The sequence below is a fragment of the Lissotriton vulgaris genome, chromosome 8 (genome assembly GCF_964263255.1).
Source record: "Lissotriton vulgaris chromosome 8, aLisVul1.2, whole genome shotgun sequence".
NCBI classification, from domain to species: domain Eukaryota; kingdom Metazoa; phylum Chordata; class Amphibia; order Caudata; family Salamandridae; genus Lissotriton; species Lissotriton vulgaris.
Genome location: NC_141696.1, coordinates 154,912,097 through 154,935,505, shown reverse-complemented (window position 1 = coordinate 154,935,505; position 23,409 = coordinate 154,912,097). Strand labels below are relative to the sequence as shown.

The window sequence follows — 23,409 nt, the reverse complement described above, 5'->3', positions numbered from 1 at the left end:
GAGATGTTTCCACTATGAAATGCAGAGCAAGGGGAAAGAGCACAAGTGATAGAGCGAGTGAGTGAGAAGGGGTGTTGAGGAAGGAGAGAATGAAACAAAGACAGAGTGAGTGAATGGCAGGTAGGCCTAGAAGAGGAGACTAGAAGTGAAGGCGACATACTTTTCCCTGCTTTTGACCTCCCACCCATCCCAAACCGACCACATACGTACCATCTATGCAACGTTGGTATGCAGAAATTCACGCCTCAGCCAGTGAGGGTAAGTCCCAGGCCAGGGGCTAGAGAGCAAAAGACTGCATGTGCTCAGACGTTCCCTGCTAGGGACAGTTGATCTGAAACAAGGTCTGCTCTCTTGTATCCAGCAAGGATCTAGAAATCCTGCATGAATCTGCAAGGCACAATGACAGCATACATTTGCATAATATGCCCCACCTTCTGCCTTCCTACTTCCTGTGCAGTAGTTGTTTGTGTAGAGAGAGAGGTCGCATGCAAGGTAATTTTGTGAGTAGGATACAGGACCCTAAATAGCTGGTGAGAGGTATGAGGTATTCTAAAAGCATAAAAATTGTACACCTGTGAAATGAAATGCTTTCACATGTGATCTTCTGTGTTTATTGTCCTGTGCATAAAGTTGCACCTTGTGTTTGAAGGTTTAAATTATTTCAGGCTTGCATGGAGGCAGAAATTTCTGAGTGACTTTTATACATTTCTTAAGACTCTGCACTGTCAGGATGGCCGAGTGGTCTAAGGCGCTGTGTTTAGGCCGCAGTCTCCTCTTGAGGCGTGGGTTCGAATCCCACTTCTGACAAGACTTTTGGAGATGTAATCTCCTTTTTCAGGTTAACATCTGATGGAAGTTGCATCTGTTGGTCTTCACCTGGGATGTGATTCCGTCCTCATCTAGTCAAGAGAGCTGGGGTTTCTCATATATTTCGGTTGTATAAAGTCTTGCTGACAAAGTGCAGTCCTTACTATATGAGCATAGGACCCATGTAAGAGCTCATCTGGAAGAGTCATGCTCTTGTATGCCCTGGCCAGACAGGCAATGCAAATATGGAAGAATGCCTAGCATCTGGTAGACAGTTGGACTCCAGCACACTTACGGCAATTTCCTCAGGGCTGTGATCAGGGGCTGCTTAGATTTGCGTATTCCACCCTATGTTGTGACATTGAAATTCCTTGTTGAATTTGCTTTAGCTAGCCAAGAGGTGGCTGTTTACTCAATTTCAAAGCAGCTTTGGGCCGTTCAAGTGGCTGGTTAATAGCACTTTCTCTTTGTACGCCTTAAAGGTCTAAAGAGTTCTTCATAGGTACTGCTCTCTATGGATTGTTCAAAGATCTGTTGGAAGTACTTATAATAGGATAAATAAATTGAGGGCATGCCTTTTCGGTACCCCACTTGCATGGCTGTCTGGCCTGTGGAAGGTTCCACAAATGCAAGTCAGGATGGCCGAGTGGTCTAAGGCGCTGCGTTCAGGTCGCAGTCTCTTCTGGAGGCGTGGGTTCAAATCCCACTTCTGACAATTGTGTGTTTACTCTACTTTTTTCTTGAGAGAGAAAAAAATAGATCATTTCCCTCACATGGGCTTATATGGTTGTCTACTTGGAAAAGTGCAGTGAGTTTTTTTCTTGCTCTAGCCACTCATGACCTAAGATGTGTGCTTTTCTTGGTTCACAATATCTTTCCCTCTCTGTAGATGATCAAACAACATGTGGTCAGGATGACCGAGTGGTCTAAGGCGCTGCGTTAAGGCCGCAGTCTCACCTGGAGGCGTGGGTTCGAATCCCACTTCTGACAAAACTTTAAGTCCATTTTGTCTCTGAGTTCTTTTAGAAGCTCAGCTAAAAATTGGCAGTGCATAAAATATCTGAATAAGTAACAAACTTCAGTTTCAACTGCAAATTAATTTGCCCAATTCTGTCTTCAAGCTCGTGTAATATTCTTCTAGCACTCGTGGTGTTTTATGTGTTTTTTGGGGGGTGCTTAAAAAGTCCCTTTTATTAATGAAATGGGTTACATTCAGTCTTGTGATATTTTTGGTTTCCAATAAGTAGATTGTTAATTTTATGTAACCTCATTTTCTAATGCTCCATTCAAGAGATGTTTCCACTATGCAATGCAGAGCAAGGGGAAAGAGCACAAGTGATAGAGCGAGTGAGTGAGAAGGGGTGTTGAGGAAGGAGAGAATGAAACAAAGACAGAGTGAGTGAACGGCAGGTAGGCCTAGAAGAGGAGACTAGAAGTGAAGGCGACATACTTTTCCCTGGTTTTGACCTCCCACCCATCCCAAACCGACCACAAACGTACCATCTATGCAACGTTGGTATGCAGAAATTCACGCCTCAGCCAGTGAGGGTGAGTCCCAGGCCAGGGGCTAGAGAGCAAAAGACTGCATGTGCTCAGACGTTCCCTGCTAGGGACAGTTGATCTGAAACAAGGTCTGCTCTCTTGTATCCAGCAAGGATCTAGAAATCCTGCATGAATCTGCAAGGCACAATGACAGCATACATTTGCATAATATGCCCCACCTTCTGCCTTCCTACTTCCTGTGCAGTAGTTGCTTGTGTAGAGAGAGAGGTCGCAGGCAAGGTAATTTTGTGAGTAGGATACAGGACCCTAAAAAGCTGGTGAGAGGTATGAGGTATTCTAAAAGCATAAAAATTGTACACCTGTGAAATGAAATGCTTTCACATGTGATCTTCTGTGTTTATTGTCCTGTGCATAAAGTTGCACCTTGTGTTTGAAGGTTTAAATTATTTCAGGCTTGCATGGAGGCAGAAATTTCTGAGTGACTTTTATACATTTCTTAAGACTCTGCACTGTCAGGATGGCCGAGTGGTCTAAGGCGCTGTGTTTAGGCCGCAGTCTCCTCTGGAGGCGCGGGTTCAAATCCAACTTCTGACGTGACTTTTGGAGATGTAATCTTCTTTTTCAGATTAACATCTGATGGAAGTTGCATCTGTTGGTCTTCACCTGGGATGTGATTCCGTCCTCATCTAGTCAAGAGAGCTGGGGTTTCCCATATATTTCGGTTGTATAAAGTCTTGCTGACAAAGTGCAGTCCTTACTATATGAGCATAGGACCCATGTAAGAGCTCATCTGGAAGAGTCATGCTCTTGTATGCCCTGGCCAGACAGGCCATGCAAATATGGAAGAATGCCTAGCATCTGGTAGACAGTTGGACTCCAGCACACTTACGGCAATTTCCTCAGGGCTGTGATCAGGGGCTGCTTAGATTTGCGTATTCCACCCTATGTTGTGACATTGAAATTCCTTGTTGAATTTGCTTTAGCTAGCCAAGAGGTGGCTGTTGACTCAATTTCAAAGCAGCTTTGGGCCTTTCAAGTGGCTGGTTAATAGCACTTTCTCTTTGTACGCCTTAAAGGTCTTAAGAGTTCTTCATAGGTACTGCTCTCTATGGATTGTTCAAAGATCTGTTGGAAGTACTTATAATAGGATAAATAAATTGAGGGCATGCCTTTTCGGTACCCCACTTGCATGGCTGTCTGGCCTGTGGAAGGTTCCACAAATGCAAGTCAGGATGGCCGAGTGGTCTAAGGCGCTGCGTTCAGGTCGCAGTCTCTTGTGGAGGCGTGGGTTCAAATCCCACTTCTGACATGACTTTTGGAGATGTAATCTCCTTTTTCAGGTTAACATCTGATGGAAGTTGCATCTGTTGGTCTTCACCTGGGATGTGATTCCGTCCTCATCTAGTCAAGAGAGCTGGGGTTTCTCATATATTTCGGTTGTATAAAGTCTTGCTGAAAAAGTGCAGTCCTTACTATATGAGCATAGGACCCATGTAAGAGCTCATCTGGAAGAGTCATGCTCTTGTATGCCCTGGCCAGACAGGCCATGCAAATATGGAAGAATGCCTAGCATCTGGTAGACAGTTGGACTCCAGCACACTTACGGCAATTTCCTCAGGGCTGTGATCAGGGGCTGCTTAGATTTGCGTATTCCACCCTATGTTGTGACATTGAAATTCCTTGTTGAATTTGCTTTAGCTAGCCAAGAGGTGGCTGTTGACTCAATTTCAAAGCAGCTTTGGGCCGTTCAAGTGGCTGGTTAATAGCACTTTCTCTTTGTACGCCTTAAAGGCATAAAGAGTTCTTCATAGGTACTGCTCTCTATGGATTGTTCAAAGATCTGTTGGAAGTACTTATAATAGGATAAATAAATTGAGGGCATGCTTTTTCGGTACCCCACTTGCATGGCTGTCTGGCCTGTGGAAGGTTCTATAAATGGAAGTCAGGATGGCCGAGTGGTCTAAGGCGCTGCGTTCAGGTCGCAGTTTCTTCTGGAGGCGTGGGTTCAAATCCCACTTCTGACAATTGTGTGTTTACTCTACTTTTTTCTTGGGAGAGAAAAAATCAGATCATTTCCCTCACATGGGCTTATATGGTTGTCTACTTGGAAAAGTGCAGTGAGTTTTTTTCTTGCTCTAGCCACTCATGACCTAAGATGTGTGCTTTTTTTGGTTCACAATATCTTTCCCTCTCTGTAGATGATCAAGCAACGTGTGGTCAGGATGGCCGAGAGGTCTAAGGCGATGCGTTAAGTCCGCAGTCTCTCCTGGAGGCGTGGGTTCAAATCCCACTTCTGACAAACCTTTAAGTCCATTTTGTCTCTGAGTTCTTTTAGAATCTCAGCTAAAAATTGGCAGTGCATATAATATCTGAATAAGTAACAAACTTCAGTTTCAACTGCAAATTAATTTGCCCAATTCTGTCTTCAAGCTCGTATAATATTCTTCTAGCACTCGTGGTGTTTTATGTGTTTTTTGGGCGGTGCTTAAAAAGTCCCTTTTATTAATGAAATGGGTTACATTCAGACTTGTGATATTTTTGGTTTCCAATAAGTAGATTGTTAATTTTATGTAACCTCATTTTCTAATGCTCCATTCAAGAGATGTTTCCACTATGAAATGCAGAGCAAGGGGAAAGAGCACAAGTGATAGAGCGAGTGAGTGAGAAGGGGTGTTAAGGAAGGAGAGAATGAAACAAAGACAGAGTGAGTGAACGGCAGGTAGGCCTAGAAGAGGAGACTAGAAGTGAAGGCGACATACTTTTCCCTGCTTTTGACCTCCCACCCATCCCAAACCGACCACATATGTACCATCTATGCAACGTTGGTATGCAGAAATTCACGCCTCAGCCAGTGAGGGTAAGTCCCAGGCCAGGGGCTAGAGAGCAAAAGACTGCATGTGCTCAGACGTTCCCTGCTAGGGACAGTTGATCTGAAACAAGGTCTGCTCTCTTGTATCCAGCAAGGATCTAGAAATCCTGCATGAATCTGCAAGGCACAATGACAGCATACATTTGCATAATATGCCCCACCTTCTGCCTTCCTACTTCCTGTGCAGTAGTTGTTTGTGTAGAGAGAGAGGTCGCATGCAAGGTAATTTTGTGAGTAGGATACAGGACCCTAAATAGCTGGTGAGAGGTATGAGGTATTCTAAAAGCATAAAAATTGTACACCTGTGAAATGAAATGCTTTCACATGTGATCTTCTGTGTTTATTGTCCTGTGCATAAAGTTGCACCTTGTGTTTGAAGGTTTAAATTATTTCAGGCTTGCATGGAGGCAGAAATTTCTGAGTGACTTTTATACATTTCTTAAGACTCTGCACTGTCAGGATGGCCGAGTGGTCTAAGGCGCTGTGTTTAGGCTGCAGTCTCCTCTGGAGGCGTGGGTTCGAATCCCACTTCTGACATGACTTTTGGAGATGTAATCTCCTTTTTCAGGTTAACATCTGATGGAAGTTGCATCTGTTGGTCTTCACCTGGGATGTGATTCCGTCCTCATCTAGTCAAGAGAGCTGGGGTTTCTCATATATTTCGGTTGTATAAAGTCTTGCTGACAAAGTGCAGTCCTTACTATATGAGCATAGGACCCATGTAAGAGCTCATCTGGAAGAGTCATGCTCTTGTATGCCCTGGCCAGACAGGCAATGCAAATATGGAAGAATGCCTAGCATCTGGTAGACAGTTGGACTCCAGCACACTTACGGCAATTTCCTCAGGGCTGTGATCAGGGGCTGCTTAGATTTGCGTATTCCACCCTATGTTGTGACATTGAAATTCCTTGTTGAATTTGCTTTAGCTAGCCAAGAGGTGGCTGTTGACTCAATTTCAAAGCAGCTTTGGGCCGTTCAAGTGGCTGGTGAATAGCACTTTCTCTTTGTACGCCTTAAAGGTCTAAAGAGTTCTTCATAGGTACTGCTCTCTATGGATTGTTCAAAGATCTGTTGGAAGTTCTTATAATAGGATAAATAAATTGAGGGCATGCCTTTTCGGTACCCCACTTGCATGGCTGTCTGGCCTGTGGAAGGTTCCACAAATGCAAGTCAGGATGGCCGAGTGGTCTAAGGCACTGCGTTCAGGTCGCAGTCTCTTCTGGAGGCGTGGGTTCAAATCCCACTTCTGACAATTGTGTGTTTACTCTACTTTTTTCTTGGGAGAGGAAAAAATCAGATCATTTCCCTCACATGGGCTTATATGGTTGTCTACTTGGAAAAGTGCAGTGAGTTTTTTTCTTGCTCTAGCCCTCATGACCTAAGATGTGTGCTTTTCTTGGTTCACAATATCTTTCCCTCTCTGTAGATGATCAAGCAACATGTGGTCAGGATGGCCGAGTGGTCTAAGGCGCTGCGTTAAGGCCGCAGTCTCTCCTGGAGGCGTGGGATCGAATCCCACTTCTTACAAAACTTTAAGTCCATTTTGTCTATGAGTTCTTTTAGAATCTCAGCTAAAAATTGGCAGTGCATAAAATATCTGAATAAGTAACAAACTTCAGTTTCAACTGCAAATTAATTTGCCCAATTCTGTCTTCAAGCTCGTGTAATATTCTTCTAGCACTCGTGGTGTTTTATGTGTTTTTTGGGGGGTGCTTAAAAAGTCCCTTTTATTAATGAAATGGGTTACATTCAGTCTTGTGATATTTTTGGTTTCCAATAAGTAGATTGTTAATTTTATGTAACCTCATTTTCTAATGCTCCATTCAAGAGATGTTTCCACTATGAAATGCAGAGCAAGGGGAAAGAGCACAAGTGATAGAGCGAGTGAGTGAGAAGGGGTGTTGAGGATGGAGAGAATGAAACAAAGACAGAGTGAGTGAACGGCAGGTAGGCCTAGAAGAGGAGACTAGAAGTGAAGGCGACATACTTTTCCCTGCTTTTGACCTCCCACCCATCCCAAACCGACCACAAACGTACCATCTGTGCAACGTTGGTATGCAGAAATTCACGCCTCAGCCAGTGAGGGTGAGTCCCAGGCCAGGGGCTAGAGAGCAAAAGACTGCATGTGCTCAGACGTTCCCTGCTAGGGACAGTTGATCTGAAACAAGGTCTGCACTCTTGTATCCAGCAAGGATCTAGAAATCCTGCATGAATCTGCAAGGCACAATGACAGCACACATTTGCATAATATGCCCCACCTTCTGCCTTCCTACTTCCTGTGCAGTAGTTGTTTGTGTAGAGAGAGAGAGGTCGCAGGCAAGGTAATTTTGTGAGTCGGATACAGGACCCTAAAAAGCTGGTGAGAGGTATGAGGTATTCTAAAAGCATAAAAATTGTACACCTGTGAAATGAAATGCTTTCACATGTGATCTTCTGTGTTTATTGTCCTGTGCATAAAGTTGCACCTTGTGTTTGAAGGTTTAAATTATTTCAGGCTTGCATGGAGGCAGAAATTTCTGAGTGACTTTTATACATTTCTTAAGACTCTGCTCTGTCAGGATGGCCGAGTGGTCTAAGGCGCTGTGTTTAGGCCGCAGTCTCCTCTGGAGGTGTGGGTTCGAATCCCACTTCTGACATGACTTTTGGAGATGTAATCTCCTTTTTCAGGTTAACATCTGATGGAAGTTGCATCTGTTGGTCTTCACCTGGGATGTGATTCCGTCCTCATCTAGTCAAGAGAGCTGGGGTTTCTCATATATTTCGGTTGTATAAAGTCTTGCTGACAAAGTGCAGTCCTTACTATATGAGCATAGGACCCATGTAAGAGCTCATCTGGAAGAGTCATGCTCTTGTATGCCCTGGCCAGACAGGCCATGCAAATATGGAAGAATGCCTAGCATCTGGTAGACAGTTGGACTCCAGCACACTTACGGCAATTTCCTCAGGGCTGTGATCAGGGGCTGCTTAGATTTGCGTATTCCACCCTATGTTGTGACATTGAAATTCCTTGTTGAATTTGCTTTAGCTAGCCAAGAGGTGGCTGTTGACTCAATTTCAAAGCAGCTTTGGGCCGTTCAAGTGGCTGGTTAATAGCACTTTCTCTTTGTACGCCTTAAAGGCATAAAGAGTTCTTCATAGGTACTGCTCTCTATGGATTGTTCAAAGATCTGTTGGAAGTACTTATAATAGGATAAATAAATTGAGGGCATGCTTTTTCGGTACCCCACTTGCATGGCTGTCTGGCCTGTGGAAGGTTCTATAAATGCAAGTCAGGATGGCCGAGTGGTCTAAGGCGCTGCGTTCAGGTCGCAGTCTCTTCTGGAGGTGTGGGTTCAAATCCCACTTCTGACAATTGTGTGTTTACTCTACTTTTTTCTTGGGAGAGGAAAAAATCAGATCATTTCCCTCACATGGGCTTATATGGTTGTCTACTTGGAAAAGTGCAGTGAGTTTTTTTCTTGCTCTAGCCACTCATGACCTAGGATGTGTGCTTTTTTTGGTTCACAATATCTTTCCCTCTCTGTAGATGTTAAAGCAACGTGTGGTCAGGATGGCTGAGTGGTCTAAGGCGCTGAGTAAGTCCGCAGTCTCTCCTGGAGGCGTGGGTTCGAATCCCACTTCTGACAAACCTTTAAGTCCATTTTGTCTCTGAGTTCTTTTAGAATCTCAGCTAAAAATTGGCAGTGCATATAATATCTGAATAAGTAACAAACTTCAGTTTCAACTGCAAATTAATTTGCCCAATTCTGTCTTCAAGCTTGTATAATATTCTTCTAGCACTCGTGGTGTTTTATGTGTTTTTTGGGGGGTGCTTAAAAAGTCCCTTTTATTAATGAAATGGGTTACATTCAGACTTGTGATATTTTTGGTTTCCAATAAGTAGATTGTTAATTTTATGTAACCTCATTTTCTAATGCTCCATTCAAGAGATGTTTCCACTATGAAATGCAGAGCAAGGGGAAAGAGCACAAGTGATAGAGCGAGTGAGTGAGAAGGGGTGTTGAGGAAGGAGAGAATGAAACAAAGACAGAGTGAGTGAACGGCAGGTAGGCCTAGAAGAGGAGACTAGAAGTGAAGGCGACATACTTTTCCCTGCTTTTGACCTCCCACCCATCCCAAACCGACCACATACGTACCATCTATGCAACGTTGGTATGCAGAAATTCACGCCTCAGCCAGTGAGGGTGAGTCCCAGGCCAGGGGCTAGAGAGCAAAAGACTGCATGTGCTCAGACGTTCCCTGCTAGGGACAGTTGATCTGAAACAAGGTCTGCTCTCTTGTATCCAGCAAGGATCTAGAAATCCTGCATGAATCTGCAAGGCACAATGACAGCATACATTTGCATAATATGCCCCACCTTCTGCCTTCCTACTTCCTGTGCAGTAGTTGTTTATGTAGACAGAGAGGTCGCAGGCAAGGTAATTTTGTGAGTAGGATACAGGACCCTAAAAAGCTGGTGAGAGGTATGAGGTATTCTAAAAGCATAAAAATTGTACACCTGTGAAATGAAATGCTTTCACATGTGATCTTCTGTGTTTATTGTCCTGTGCATAAAGTTGCACCTTGTGTTTGAAGGTTTAAATTATTTCAGGCTTGCATGGAGGCAGAAATTTCTGAGTGACTTTTATACATTTCTTAAGACTCTGCACTGTCAGGATGGCCGAGTGGTCTAAGGCGCTGCGTTCAGGTCGCAGTCTCTTGTGGAGGCGTGGGTTCAAATCCCACTTCTGACATGACTTTTGGAGATGTAATCTCCTTTTTCAGGTTAACATCTGATGGAAGTTGCATCTGTTGGTCTTCACCTGGGATGTGATTCCGTCCTCATCTAGTCAAGAGAGCTGGGGTTTCTCATATATTTCGGTTGTATAAAGTCTTGCTGAAAAAGTGCAGTCCTTACTATATGAGCATAGGACCCATGTAAGAGCTCATCTGGAAGAGTCATGCTCTTGTATGCCCTGGCCAGACAGGCAATGCAAATATGGAAGAATGCCTAGCATCTGGTAGACAGTTGGACTCCAGCACACTTACGGCAATTTCCTCAGGGCTGTGATCAGGGGCTGCTTAGATTTGCGTATTCCACCCTATGTTTTGACATTGAAATTCCTTGTTGAATTTGCTTTAGCTAGCCAAGAGGTGGCTGTTTACTCAATTTCAAAGCAGCTTTGGGCCGTTCAAGTGGCTGGTTAATAGCACTTTCTCTTTGTACGCCTTAAAGGTCTAAAGAGTTCTTCATAGGTACTGCTCTCTATGGATTGTTCAAAGATCTGTTGGAAGTACTTATAATAGGATAAATAAATTGAGGGCATGCCTTTTCGGTACCCCACTTGCATGGCTGTCTGGCCTGTGGAAGGTTCCACAAATGCAAGTCAGGATGGCCGAGTGGTCTAAGGCGCTGCGTTCAGGTCGCAGTCTCTTCTGGAGGCGTGGGTTCAAATCCCACTTCTGACAATTGTGTGTTTACTCTACTTTTTTCTTGAGAGAGAAAAAAATAGATCATTTCCCTCACATGGGCTTATATGGTTGTCTACTTGGAAAAGTGCAGTGAGTTTTTTTCTTGCTCTAGCCACTCATGACCTAAGATGTGTGCTTTTCTTGGTTCACAATATCTTTCCCTCTCTGTAGATGATCAAGCAACATGTGGTCAGGATGGCCGAGTGGTCTAAGGCACTGCGTTAAGGCCGCAGTCTCTCCTGGAGGCGTGGGTTCGAATCCCACTTCTGACAAAACTTTAAGTCCATTTTGTCTCTGAGTTCTTTTAGAATCTCAGCTAAAAATTGGCAGTGCATAAAATATCTGAATAAGTAACAAACTTCAGTTTCAACTGCAAATTAATTTGCCCAATTCTGTCTTCAAGCTCGTGTAATATTCTTCTAGCACTCGTGGTGTTTTATGTGTTTTTTGGGGGGTGCTTAAAAAGTCCCTTTTATTAATGAAATGGGTTCCATTCAGTCTTGTGATATTTTTGGTTTCCAATAAGTAGATTGTTAATTTTATGTAACCTCATTTTCTAATGCTCCATTCAAGAGATGTTTCCACTATGAAATGCAGAGCAAGGGGAAAGAGCACAAGTGATAGAGCGAGTGAGTGAGAAGGGGTGTTGAGGAAGGAGAGAATGAAACAAAGACAGAGTGAGTGAACGGCAGGTAGGCCTAGAAGAGGAGACTAGAAGTGAAGGCGACATACTTTTCCCTGCTTTTGACCTCCCACCCATCCCAAACCGACCACATACGTACCATCTATGCAACGTTGGTATGCAGAAATTCACGCCTCAGCCAGTGAGGGTAAGTCCCAGGCCAGGGGCTAGAGAGCAAAAGACTGCATGTGCTCAGACGTTCCCTGCTAGGGACGGTTGATCTGAAACAAGGTCTGCTCTCTTGTATCCAGCAAGGATCTAGAAATCCTGCATGAATCTGCAAGGCACAATGACAGCACACATTTGCATAATATGCCCCACCTTCTGCCTTCCTACTTCCTGTGCAGTAGTTGTTTGTGTAGAGGGAGAGGTCGCAGGCAAGGTAATTTTGTGAGTCGGATACAGGACCCTAAAAAGCTGGTGAGAGGTATGAGGTATTCTAAAAGCATAAAAATTGTACACCTGTGAAATGAAATGCTTTCACATGTGATCTTCTGTGTTTATTGTCCTGTGCATAAAGTTGCACCTTGTGTTTGAAGGTTTAAATTATTTCAGGCTTGCATGGAGGCAGAAATTTCTGAGTGGCTTTTATACATTTCTTAAGACTCTGCTCTGTCAGGATGGCCGAGTGGTCTAAGGCGCTGTGTTTAGGCCGCAGTCTCCTCTGGAGGCGTGGGTTCGAATCCCACTTCTGACATGACTTTTGGAGATGTAATCTCCTTTTTCAAGTTAACATCTGATGGAAGTTGCATCTGTTGGTCTTCACCTGGGATGTGATTCCGTCCTCATCTAGTCAAGAGAGCTGGGGTTTCTCATATATTTCGGTTGTATAAAGTCTTGCTGACAAAGTGCAGTCCTTACTATATGAGCATAGGACCCATGTAAGAGCTCATCTGGAAGAGTCATGCTCTTGTATGCCCTGGCCAGACAGGCCATGCAAATATGGAAGAATGCCTAGCATCTGGTAGACAGTTGGACTCCAGCACACTTACGGCAATTTCCTCAGGGCTGTGATCAGGGGCTGCTTAGATTTGCGTATTCCACCCTATGTTGTGACATTGAAATTCCTTGTTGAATTTGCTTTAGCTAGCCAAGAGGTGGCTGTTGACTCAATTTCAAAGCAGCTTTGGGCCGTTCAAGTGGCTGGTTAATAGCACTTTCTCTTTGTACGCCTTAAAGGCATAAAGAGTTCTTCATAGGTACTGCTCTCTATGGATTGTTCAAAGATCTGTTGGAAGTACTTATAATAGGATAAATAAATTGAGGGCATGCTTTTTCGGTACCCCACTTGCATGGCTGTCTGGCCTGTGGAAGGTTCTATAAATGCAAGTCAGGATGGCCGAGTGGTCTAAGGCGCTGCGTTCAGGTCGCAGTCTCTTCTGGAGGTGTGGGTTCAAATCCCACTTCTGACAATTGTGTGTTTACTCTACTTTTTTCTTGGGAGAGGAAAAAATCAGATCATTTCCCTCACATGGGCTTATATGGTTGTCTACTTGGAAAAGTGCAGTGAGTTTTTTTCTTGCTCTAGCCACTCATGACCTAGGATGTGTGCTTTTTTTGGTTCACAATATCTTTCCCTCTCTGTAGATGATCACGCAACGTGTGGTCAGGATGGCCGAGTGGTCTAAGGCGCTGCGTTAAGTCCGCAGTCTCTCCTGGAGGCGTGGGTTCGAATCCCACTTATGACAAACCTTTAAGTCCATTTTGTCTCTGAGTTCTTTTAGAATCTCAGCTAAAAATTGGCAGTGCATATAATATCTGAATAAGTAACAAACTTCAGTTTCAACTGCAAATTAATTTGCCCAATTCTGTCTTCAAGCTCGTATAATATTCTTCTAGCACTCGTGGTGTTTTATGTGTTTTTTGGGGGGTGCTTAAAAAGTCCCTTTTATTAATGAAATGGGTTACATTCAGACTTGTGATATTTTTGGTTTCCAATAAGTAGATTGTTAATTTTATGTAACCTCATTTTCTAATGCTCCATTCAAGAGATGTTTCCACTATGAAATGCAGAGCAAGGGGAAAGAGCACAAGTGATAGAGCGAGTGAGTGAGAAGGGGTGTTGAGGAAGGAGAGAATGAAACAAAGACAGAGTGAGTGAACGGCAGGTAGGCCTAGAAGAGGAGACTAGAAGTGAAGGCGACATACTTTTCCCTGCTTTTGACCTCCCACCCATCCCAAACCGACCACATACGTACCATCTATGCAACGTTGGTATGCAGAAATTCACGCCTCAGCCAGTGAGGGTAAGTCCCAGGCCAGGGGCTAGAGAGCAAAAGACTGCATGTGCTCAGACGTTCCCTGCTAGGGACAGTTGATCTGAAACAAGGTCTGCTCTCTTGTATCCAGCATGGATCTAGAAATCCTGCATGAATCTGCAAGGCACAATGACAGCATACATTTGCATAATATGCCCCACCTTCTGCCTTCCTACTTCCTGTGCAGTAGTTGTTTGTGTAGAGAGAGAGGTCACATGCAAGGTAATTTTGTGAGTAGGATACAGGACCCTAAATAGCTGGTGAGAGGTATGAGGTATTCTAAAAGCATAACAATTGTACACCTGTGAAATGAAATGCTTTCACATGTGATCTTCTGTGTTTATTGTCCTGTGCATAAAGTTGCACCTTGTGTTTGAAGGTTTAAATTATTTCAGGCTTGCATGGAGGCAGAAATTTCTGAGTGACTTTTATACATTTCTTAAGACTCTGCACTGTCAGGATGGCCGAGTGGTCTAAGGCGCTGTGTTTAGGCCGCAGTCTCCTCTTGAGGCGTGGGTTCGAATCCCACTTCTGACATGACTTTTGGAGATGTAATCTCCTTTTTCAGGTTAACATCTGATGGAAGTTGCATCTGTTGGTCTTCACCTGGGATGTGATTCCGTCCTCATCTAGTCAAGAGAGCTGGGGTTTCTCATATATTTCGGTTGTATAAAGTCTTGCTGACAAAGTGCAGTCCTTACTATATGAGCATAGGACCCATGTAAGAGCTCATCTGGAAGAGTCATGCTCTTGTATGCACTGGCCAGACAGGCAATGCAAATATGGAAGAATGCCTAGCATCTGGTAGACAGTTGGACTCCAGCACACTTACGGCAATTTCCTCAGGGCTGTGATCAGGGGCTGCTTAGATTTGCGTATTCCACCCTATGTTGTGACATTGAAATTCCTTGTTGAATTTGCTTTAGCTAGCCAAGAGGTGGCTGTTGACTCAATTTCAAAGCAGCTTTGGGCCGTTCAAGTGGCTGGTTAATAGCACTTTCTCTTTGTACGCCTTAAAGGTCTAAAGAGTTCTTCATAGGTACTGCTCTCTATGGATTGTTCAAAGATCTGTTGGAAGTACTTATAATAGGATAAATAAATTGAGGGCATGCCTTTTCGGTACCCCACTTGCATGGCTGTCTGGCCTGTGGAAGGTTCCACAAATGCAAGTCAGGATGGCCGAGTGGTCTAAGGCGCTGCGTTCAGGTCGCAGTCTCTTCTGGAGGCGTGGGTTCAAATCCCACTTCTGACAATTGTGTGTTTACTCTACTTTTTTCTTGAGAGAGAAAAAAATAGATCATTTCCCTCACATGGGCTTATATGGTTGTCTACTTGGAAAAGTGCAGTGAGTTTTTTTCTTGCTCTAGCCACTCATGACCTAAGATGTGTGCTTTTCTTGGTTCACAATATCTTTCCCTCTCTGTAGATGATCAAGCAACATGTGGTCAGGATGACCGAGTGGTCTAAGGCGCTGCGTTAAGGCCGCAGTCTCTCCTGGAGGCGTGGGTTCGAATCCCACTTCTGACAAAACTTTAAGTCCATTTTGTCTCTGAGTTCTTTTAGAATCTCAGCTAAAAATTGGCAGTGCATAAAATATCTGAATAAGTAAAAAACTTCAGTTTCAACTGCAAATTAATTTGCCCAATTCTGTCTTCAAGCTCATGTAATATTCTTCTAGCACTCGTGGTGTTTTATGTGTTTTTTGGGGGGTGCTTAAAAAGTCCCTTTTATTAATGAAATGGGTTACATTCAGTCTTGTGATATTTTTGGTTTCCAATAAGTAGATTGTTAATTTTATGTAACCTCATTTTCTAATGCTCCATTCAAGAGATGTTTCCACTATGCAATGCAGAGCAAGGGGAAAGAGCACAAGTGATAGAGCGAGTGAGTGAGAAGGGGTGTTGAGGAAGGAGAGAATGAAACAAAGACAGAGTGAGTGAACGGCAGGTAGGCCTAGAAGAGGAGACTAGAAGTGAAGGCGACATACTTTTCCCTGGTTTTGACCTCCCACCCATCCCAAACCGACCACAAACGTACCATCTATGCAACGTTGGTATGCAGAAATTCACGCCTCAGCCAGTGAGGGTGAGTCCCAGGCCAGGGGCTAGAGAGCAAAAGACTGCATGTGCTCAGACGTTCCCTGCTAGGGACAGTTGATCTGAAACAAGGTCTGCTCTCTTGTATCCAGCAAGGATCTAGAAATCCTGCATGAATCTGCAAGGCACAATGACAGCATACATTTGCATAATATGCCCCACCTTCTGCCTTCCTACTTCCTGTGCAGTAGTTGCTTGTGTAGAGAGAGAGGTCGCAGGCAAGGTAATTTTGTGAGTAGGATACAGGACCCTAAAAAGCTGGTGAGAGGTATGAGGTATTCTAAAAGCATAAAAATTGTACACCTGTGAAATGAAATGCTTTCACATGTGATCTTCTGTGTTTATTGTCCTGTGCATAAAGTTGCACCTTGTGTTTGAAGGTTTAAATTATTTCAGGCTTGCATGGAGGCAGAAATTTCTGAGTGACTTTTATACATTTCTTAAGACTCTGCACTGTCAGGATGGCCGAGTGGTCCAAGGCGCTGTGTTTAGGCCGCAGTCTCCTCTGGAGGCGCGGGTTCAAATCCAACTTCTGACGTGACTTTTGGAGATGTAATCTCCTTTTTCAGGTTAACATCTGATGGAAGTTGCATCTGTTGGTCTTCACCTGGGATGTGATTCCGTCCTCATCTAGTCAAGAGAGCTGGGGTTTCTCATATATTTCGGTTGTATAAAGTCTTGCTGACAAAGTGCAGTCCTTACTATATGAGCATAGGACCCATGTAAGAGCTCATCTGGAAGAGTCATGCTCTTGTATGCCCTGGCCAGACAGGCCATGCAAATATGGAAGAATGCCTAGCATCTGGTAGACAGTTGGACTCCAGCACACTTACGGCAATTTCCTCAGGGCTGTGATCAGGGGCTGCTTAGATTTGCGTATTCCACCCTATGTTGTGACATTGAAATTCCTTGTTGAATTTGCTTTAGCTAGCCAAGAGGTGGCTGTTGACTCAATTTCAAAGCAGCTTTGGGCCTTTCAAGTGGCTGGTTAATAGCACTTTCTCTTTGTACGCCTTAAAGGTCTTAAGATTTCTTCATAGGTACTGCTCTCTATGGTTTGTTCAAAGATCTGTTGGAAGTACTTATAATAGGATAAATAAATTGAGGGCATGCCTTTTTGGTACCCCACTTGCATGGCTGTCTGGCCTGTGGAAGGTTCCACAAATGCAAGTCAGGATGGCCGAGTGGTCTAAGGCGCTGCGTTCAGGTCGCAGTCTCTTCTGGAGGCGTGGGTTCAAATCCCACTTCTGACACGACTTTTGGAGATGTAATCTCCTTTTTCAGGTTAACATCTGATGGAAGTTGCATCTGTTGGTCTTCACCTGGGATGTGATTCCGTCCTCATCTAGTCAAGAGAGCTGGGGTTTCTCATATATTTCGGTTGTATAAAGTCTTGCTGACAAAGTGCAGTCCTTACTATATGAGCATAGGACCCATGTAAGAGCTCATCTGGAAGAGTCATGCTCTTGTATGCCCTGGCCAGACAGGCCATGCAAATATGGAAGAATGCCTAGCATCTGGTAGACAGTTGGACTCCAGCACACTTACGGCAATTTCCTCAGGGCTGTGATCAGGGGCTGCTTAGATTTGCGTATTCCACCCTATGTTGTGACATTGAAATTCCTTGTTGAATTTGCTTTAGCTAGCCAAGAGGTGGCTGTTGACTCAATTTCAAAGCAGCTTTGGGCCGTTCAAGTGGCTGGTTAATAGCACTTTCTCTTTGTACGCCTTAAAGGCATAAAGAGTTCTTCATAGGTACTGCTCTCTATGGATTGTTCAAAGATCTGTTGGAAGTACTTATAATAGGATAAATAAATTGAGGGCATGCTTTTTCGGTACCCCACTTGCATGGCTGTCTGGCCTGTGGAAGGTTCTATAAATGCAAGTCAGGATGGCCGAGTGGTCTAAGGCGCTGCGTTCAGGTCGCAGTCTCTTCTGGAGGCGTGGGTTCAAATCCCACTTCTGACAATTGTGTGTTTACTCTACTTTTTTCTTGGGAGAGAAAAAATCAGATCATTTCCCTCACATGGGCTTATATGGTTGTCTACTTGGAAAAGTGCAGTGAGTTTTTTTCTTGCTCTAGCCACTCATGACCTAAGATGTGTGCTTTTTTTCGGTTCACAATATCTTTCCCTCTCTGTAGATGATCAAGCAACGTGTGGTCAGGATGGCCGAGAGGTCTAAGGCGCTGCGTTTAGTCCGCAGTCTCTCCTGGAGGCGGGGGTTCGAATCCCACTTCTGACAAACCTTGAAGTCCATTTTGTCTCTGAGTTCTTTTAGAATCTCAGCTAAAAATTGGCAGTGCATATAATATCTGAATAAGTAACAAACTTCAGTTTCAACTGCAAATTAATTTGCCCAAGTCTGTCTTCAAGCTCGTATAATATTCTTCTAGCACTCGTGGTGTTTTATGTGTTTTTTGGGGGGTGCTTAAAAAGTCCCTTTTATTAATGAAATGGGTTACATTCAGACTTGTGATATTTTTGGTTTCCAATAAGTAGATTGTTAATTTTATGTAACCTCATTTTCTAATGCTCCATTCAAGAGATGTTTCCACTATGAAATGCAGAGCAAGGGGAAAGAGCACAAGTGATAGAGCGAGTGAGTGAGAAGGGGTGTTGAGGAAGGAGAGAATGAAACAAAGACAGAGTGAGTGAACGGCAGGTAGGCCTAGAAGAGGAGACTAGAAGTGAAGGCGACATACTTTTCCCTGCTTTTGACCTCCCACCCATCCCAAACCGACCACATACGTACCATCTATGCAACGTTGGTATGCAGAAATTCACGCCTCAGCCAGTGAGGGTAAGTCCCAGGCCAGGGGCTAGAGAGCAAAAGACTGCATGTGCTCAGACGTTCCCTGCTAGGGACAGTTGATCTGAAACAAGGTCTGCTCTCTTGTATCCAGCAAGGATCTAGAAATCCTGCATGAATCTGCAAGGCACAATGACAGCATACATTTGCATAATATGCCCCACCTTCTGCCTTCCTACTTCCTGTGCAGTAGTTGTTTGTGTAGAGAGAGAGGTCGCATGCAAGGTAATTTTGTGAGTAGGATACAGGACCCTAAATAGCTGGTGAGAGGTATGAGGTATTCTAAAAGCATAAAAATTGTACACCTGTGAAATGAAATGCTTTCACATGTGATCTTCTGTGTTTATTGTCCTGTGCATAAAGTTGCACCTTGTGTTTGAAGGTTTAAATTATTTCAGGCTTGCATGGAGGCAGAAATTTCTGAGTGACTTTTATACATTTCTTAAGACTCTGCACTGTCAGGATGGCCGAGTGGTCTAAGGTGCTGTGTTTAGGCCGCAGCCTCCTCTGGAGGCATGGGTTCGAATCCCACTTCTGACATGACTTTTGAAGATGTAATCTCCTTTTTCAGGTTAACATCTGATGGAAGTTGCATCTGTTGGTCTTCACCTGGGATGTGATTCCGTCCTCATCTAGTCAAGAGAGCTGGGGTTTCTCATATATTTCGGTTGTATAAAGTCTTGCTGACAAAGTGCAGTCCTTACTATATGAGCATAGGACCCATGTAAGAGCTCATCTGGAAGAGTCATGCTCTTGTATGCCCTGGCCAGACAGGCAATGCAAATATGGAAGAATGCCTAGCATCTGGTAGACAGTTGGACTCCAGCACACTTACGGCAATTTCCTCAGGGCTGTGATCAGGGGCTGCTTAGATTTGCGTATTCCACCCTATGTTGTGACATTGAAATTCCTTGTTGAATTTGCTTTAGCTAGCCAAGAGGTGGCTGTTGACTCAATTTCAAAGCAGCTTTGGGCCGTTCAAGTGGCTGGTGAATAGCACTTTCTCTTTGTACGCCTTAAAGGTCTAAAGAGTTCTTCATAGGTACTGCTCTCTATGGATTGTTCAAAGATCTGTTGGAAGTTCTTATAATAGGATAAATAAATTGAGGGCATGCCTTTTCGGTACCCCACTTGCATGGCTGTCTGGCCTGTGGAAGGTTCCACAAATGCAAGTCAGGATGGCCGAGTGGTCTAAGGCACTGCGTTCAGGTCGCAGACTCTTCTGGAGGCGTGGGTTCAAATCCCACTTCTGACAATTGTGTGTTTACTCTACTTTTTTCTTGAGAGAGAAAAAAATAGATCATTTCCCTCACATGGGCTTATATGGTTGTCTACTTGGAAAAGTGCAGTGAGTTTTTTTCTTGCTCTAGCCCTCATGACCTAAGATGGGTGCTTTTCTTGGTTCACAATATCTTTCCCTCTCTGTAGATGATCAAGCAACATGTGGTCAGGATGGCCGAGTGGTCTAAGGCGCTGCGTTAAGGCCGCAGTCTCTCCTGGAGGCGTGGGTTCGAATCCCACTTCTGACAAAACTTTAAGTCCATTTTGTCTCTGAGTTCTTTTAGAATCTCAGCTAAAAATTGGCAGTGCATAAAATATCTGAATAAGTAACAAACTTCAGTTTCAACTGCAAAGTAATTTGCCCAATTCTGTCTTCAAGCTCGTGTAATATTCTTCTAGCACTCGTGGTGTTTTATGTGTTTTTTGGGGGGTGCTTAAAAAGTCCCTTTTATTAATGAAATGGGTTACATTCAGTCTTGTGATATTTTTGGTTTCCAATAAGTAGATTGTTAATTTTATGTAACCTCATTATCTAATGCTCCATTCAAGAGATGTTTCCACTATGAAATGCAGAGCAAGGGGAAAGAGCACAAGTGATAGAGCGAGTGAGTGAGAAGGGGTGTTGAGGAAGGAGAGAATGAAACAAAGACAGAGTGAGTGAACGGCAGGTAGGCCTAGAAGAGGAGACTAGAAGTGAAGGCGACATACTTTTCCCTGCTTTTGACCTCCCACCCATCCCAAACCGACCACAAACGTACCATCTATGCAACGTTGGTATGCAGAAATTCACGCCTCAGCCAGTGAGGGTGAGTCCCAGGCCAGGGGCTAGAGAGCAAAAGACTGCATGTGCTCAGACGTTCCCTGCTAGGGACAGTTGATCTGAAACAAGGTCTGCACTCTTGTATCCAGCAAGGATCTAGAAATCCTGCATGAATCTGCAAGGCACAATGACAGCACACATTTGCATAATATGCCCCACCTTCTGCCTTCCTACTTCCTGTGCAGTAGTTGTTTGTGTAGAGAGAGAGGTCGCAGGCAAGGTAATTTTGTGAGTCGGATACAGGACCCTAAAAAGCTGGTGAGAGGTATGAGGTATTCTAAAAGCATAAAAATTGTACACCTGTGAAATGAAATGCTTTCACATGTGATCTTCTGTGTTTATTGTCCTGTGCATAAAGTTGCACCTTGTGTTTGAAGGTTTAAATTATTTCAGGCTTGCATGGAGGCAGAAATTTCTGAGTGACTTTTATACATTTCTTAAGACTCTGCACTGTCAGGATGGCCGAGTGGTCTAAGGCGCTGTGTTTAGGCCGCAGTCTCCTCTGGAGGCGTGGGTTCGAATCCCACTTCTGACATGACTTTTGGAGATGTAATCTCCTTTTTCAGGTTAACATCTGATGGAAGTTGCATCTGTTGGTCTTCACCTGGGATGTGATTCCGTCCTCATCTAGTCAAGAGAGCTAGGGTTTCTCATATATTTCGGTTGTATAAAGTCTTGCTGACAAAGTGCAGTCCTTACTATATGAGCATAGGACCCATGTAAGAGCTCATCTGGAAGAGTCATGCTCTTGTATGCCCTGGCCAGACAGGCCATGCAAATATGGAAGAATGCCTAGCATCTGGTAGACAGTTGGACTCCAGCACACTTACGGCAATTTCCTCAGGGCTGTGATCAGGGGCTGCTTAGATTTGCGTATTCCACCCTATGTTGTGACATTGAAATTCCTTGTTGAATTTGCTTTAGCTAGCCAAGAGGTGGCTGTTGACTCAATTTCAAAGCAGCTTTGGGCCGTTCAAGTGGCTGGTTAATAGCACTTTCTCTTTGTACGCCTTAAAGGCATAAAGAGTTCTTCATAGGTACTGCTCTCTATGGATTGTTCAAAGATCTGTTGGAAGTACTTATAATAGGATAAATAAATTGAGGGCATGCTTTTTCGGTACCCCACTTGCATGGCTGTCTGGCCTGTGGAAGGTTCTATAAATGCAAGTCAGGATGGCCGAGTGGTCTAAGGCGCTGCGTTCAGGTCGCAGTCTCTTCTGGAGGCGTGGGTTCAAATTCCACTTCTGACAATTGTGTGTTTACTCTACTTTTTTCTTGAGACAGAAAAAATCAGATCATTTCCTTCACATGGGCTTATATGGTTGTCTACTTGGAAAAGTGCAGTGAGTTTTTTTCTTGCTCTAGCCACTCATGACCTAAGATGTGTGCTTTTTTTGGTTCACAATATCTTTCCCTCTCTGTAGATGATCAAGCAACATATGGTCAGGATGGCTGAGTGGTCTAAGGCGCTGCGTTAAGGCCGCAGTCTCTCCTGGAGACGTGGGTTCGAATCCCACTTCTGACAAAACTTTAAGTCCATTTTGTCTCTGAGTTCTTTTAGAATCTCAGCTAAAAATTGGCAGTGCATATAATATCTGAATAAGTAACAAACTTCAGTTTCAACTGCAAATTAATTTGCCCAATTCTGTCTTCAAGCTCGTATAATATTCTTCTAGCACTCGTGCTGTTTTATGTGTTTTTTGGGGGGTGCTTAAAAAGTCCCTTTTATTAATGAAATGGGTTACATTCAGTCTTGTGATATTTTTGGTTTCCAATAAGTAGATTGTTAATTTTATGTAACCTCATTTTCTAATGCTCCATTCAAGAGATGTTTCCACTATGAAATGCAGAGCAAGGGGAAAGAGCACAAGTGATAGAGCGAGTGAGTGAGAAGGGGTGTTGAGGATGGAGAGAATGAAACAAAGACAGAGTGAGTGAACGGCAGGTAGGCCTAGAAGAGGAGACTAGAAGTGAAGGCGACATACTTTTCCCTGCTTTTGACCTCCCACCCATCCCAAACCGACCACAAACGTACCATCTGTGCAACGTTGGTATGCAGAAATTCACGCCTCAGCCAGTGAGGGTGAGTCCAAGGCCAAGGGCTAGAGAGCAAAAGACTGCATGTGCTCAGACGTTCCCTGCTAGGGACAGTTGATCTGAAACAAGGTCTGCTCTCTTGTATCCAGCAAGGATCTAGAAATCCTGCATAAATCTGCAAGGCACAATGACAGCATACATTTGCATAATATGCCCCACCTTCTGCCTTCCTACTTCCTGTGCAGTAGTTGTTTGTTTAGAGAGAGAGGTCGCAGGCAAGGTAATTTTGTGAGTAGGATACAGGACCCTAAATAGCTGGTGAGAGGTATGAGGTATTCTAAAAGCATAAAAATTGTACACCTGTGAAATTAAATGCTTTCACATGTGATCTTCTGTGTTTATTGTCCTGTGCATAAAGTTGCACCTTGTGTTTGAAGGTTTAAATTATTTCAGGCTTGCATGGAGGCAGAAATTTCTGAGTGACTTTTATACATTTCTTAAGACTCTGCACTGTCAGGATGGCCGAGTGGTCTAAGGCGCTGTGTTTAGGCCGCAGTCTCCTCTGGAGGCGTGGGTTCAAATCTCACTTCTGACATGACTTTTTGAGATATAATCTCCTTTTTCAGGTTAACATCTGATGGAAGTTGCATCTGTTGGTCTTCACCTGGGATGTGATTCCGTCCTCATCTAGTCGAGAGAGCTGGGGTTTCTCATATATTTCGGTTGTATAAAGTCTTGCTGACAAAGTGCAGTCCTTACTATATGAGCATAGGACCCATGTAAGAGCTCATCTG

At 43.9% G+C, this 23,409-nt stretch overlaps 20 non-coding genes across 20 annotated transcripts; all 20 read left to right on the top strand.

The window, feature by feature from the left end:
• Nucleotides 1-1,439: 1,439 nt before the first annotated feature.
• Nucleotides 1,440-1,522, top strand: TRNAL-CAG (transfer RNA leucine (anticodon CAG)). Its single transcript has one exon. It is a non-coding gene; the product is annotated as a tRNA-Leu (tRNA).
• Nucleotides 1,523-3,536: 2,014 nt separating this feature from the next.
• On the top strand, nucleotides 3,537-3,619 carry TRNAL-CAG (transfer RNA leucine (anticodon CAG)). The gene has a single exon. It is a non-coding gene; the product is annotated as a tRNA-Leu (tRNA).
• Nucleotides 3,620-4,251: 632 nt separating this feature from the next.
• Nucleotides 4,252-4,334, top strand: TRNAL-CAG (transfer RNA leucine (anticodon CAG)). The gene has a single exon. It is a non-coding gene; the product is annotated as a tRNA-Leu (tRNA).
• Nucleotides 4,335-5,633: 1,299 nt separating this feature from the next.
• Nucleotides 5,634-5,716, top strand: TRNAL-UAG (transfer RNA leucine (anticodon UAG)). The gene has a single exon. It is a non-coding gene; the product is annotated as a tRNA-Leu (tRNA).
• Nucleotides 5,717-6,348: 632 nt separating this feature from the next.
• TRNAL-CAG (transfer RNA leucine (anticodon CAG)) lies at nucleotides 6,349-6,431 on the top strand. Its single transcript has one exon. It is a non-coding gene; the product is annotated as a tRNA-Leu (tRNA).
• A 1,301-nt stretch (nucleotides 6,432-7,732) lies between these two features.
• Nucleotides 7,733-7,815, top strand: TRNAL-UAG (transfer RNA leucine (anticodon UAG)). Its single transcript has one exon. It is a non-coding gene; the product is annotated as a tRNA-Leu (tRNA).
• Nucleotides 7,816-8,447: 632 nt separating this feature from the next.
• Nucleotides 8,448-8,530, top strand: TRNAL-CAG (transfer RNA leucine (anticodon CAG)). The gene has a single exon. It is a non-coding gene; the product is annotated as a tRNA-Leu (tRNA).
• Nucleotides 8,531-9,829: 1,299 nt separating this feature from the next.
• TRNAL-CAG (transfer RNA leucine (anticodon CAG)) lies at nucleotides 9,830-9,912 on the top strand. The gene has a single exon. It is a non-coding gene; the product is annotated as a tRNA-Leu (tRNA).
• A 632-nt stretch (nucleotides 9,913-10,544) lies between these two features.
• Nucleotides 10,545-10,627, top strand: TRNAL-CAG (transfer RNA leucine (anticodon CAG)). The gene has a single exon. It is a non-coding gene; the product is annotated as a tRNA-Leu (tRNA).
• A 192-nt stretch (nucleotides 10,628-10,819) lies between these two features.
• Nucleotides 10,820-10,902, top strand: TRNAL-AAG (transfer RNA leucine (anticodon AAG)). The gene has a single exon. It is a non-coding gene; the product is annotated as a tRNA-Leu (tRNA).
• Nucleotides 10,903-11,926: 1,024 nt separating this feature from the next.
• On the top strand, nucleotides 11,927-12,009 carry TRNAL-UAG (transfer RNA leucine (anticodon UAG)). Its single transcript has one exon. It is a non-coding gene; the product is annotated as a tRNA-Leu (tRNA).
• A 632-nt stretch (nucleotides 12,010-12,641) lies between these two features.
• On the top strand, nucleotides 12,642-12,724 carry TRNAL-CAG (transfer RNA leucine (anticodon CAG)). Its single transcript has one exon. It is a non-coding gene; the product is annotated as a tRNA-Leu (tRNA).
• Nucleotides 12,725-14,739: 2,015 nt separating this feature from the next.
• TRNAL-CAG (transfer RNA leucine (anticodon CAG)) lies at nucleotides 14,740-14,822 on the top strand. Its single transcript has one exon. It is a non-coding gene; the product is annotated as a tRNA-Leu (tRNA).
• A 2,014-nt stretch (nucleotides 14,823-16,836) lies between these two features.
• TRNAL-CAG (transfer RNA leucine (anticodon CAG)) lies at nucleotides 16,837-16,919 on the top strand. The gene has a single exon. It is a non-coding gene; the product is annotated as a tRNA-Leu (tRNA).
• A 632-nt stretch (nucleotides 16,920-17,551) lies between these two features.
• Nucleotides 17,552-17,634, top strand: TRNAL-CAG (transfer RNA leucine (anticodon CAG)). The gene has a single exon. It is a non-coding gene; the product is annotated as a tRNA-Leu (tRNA).
• Nucleotides 17,635-19,649: 2,015 nt separating this feature from the next.
• TRNAL-CAG (transfer RNA leucine (anticodon CAG)) lies at nucleotides 19,650-19,732 on the top strand. Its single transcript has one exon. It is a non-coding gene; the product is annotated as a tRNA-Leu (tRNA).
• A 191-nt stretch (nucleotides 19,733-19,923) lies between these two features.
• Nucleotides 19,924-20,006, top strand: TRNAL-AAG (transfer RNA leucine (anticodon AAG)). The gene has a single exon. It is a non-coding gene; the product is annotated as a tRNA-Leu (tRNA).
• A 1,024-nt stretch (nucleotides 20,007-21,030) lies between these two features.
• On the top strand, nucleotides 21,031-21,113 carry TRNAL-UAG (transfer RNA leucine (anticodon UAG)). The gene has a single exon. It is a non-coding gene; the product is annotated as a tRNA-Leu (tRNA).
• Nucleotides 21,114-22,020: 907 nt separating this feature from the next.
• On the top strand, nucleotides 22,021-22,103 carry TRNAL-AAG (transfer RNA leucine (anticodon AAG)). Its single transcript has one exon. It is a non-coding gene; the product is annotated as a tRNA-Leu (tRNA).
• Nucleotides 22,104-23,127: 1,024 nt separating this feature from the next.
• On the top strand, nucleotides 23,128-23,210 carry TRNAL-UAG (transfer RNA leucine (anticodon UAG)). The gene has a single exon. It is a non-coding gene; the product is annotated as a tRNA-Leu (tRNA).
• Nucleotides 23,211-23,409: the final 199 nt, after the last annotated feature.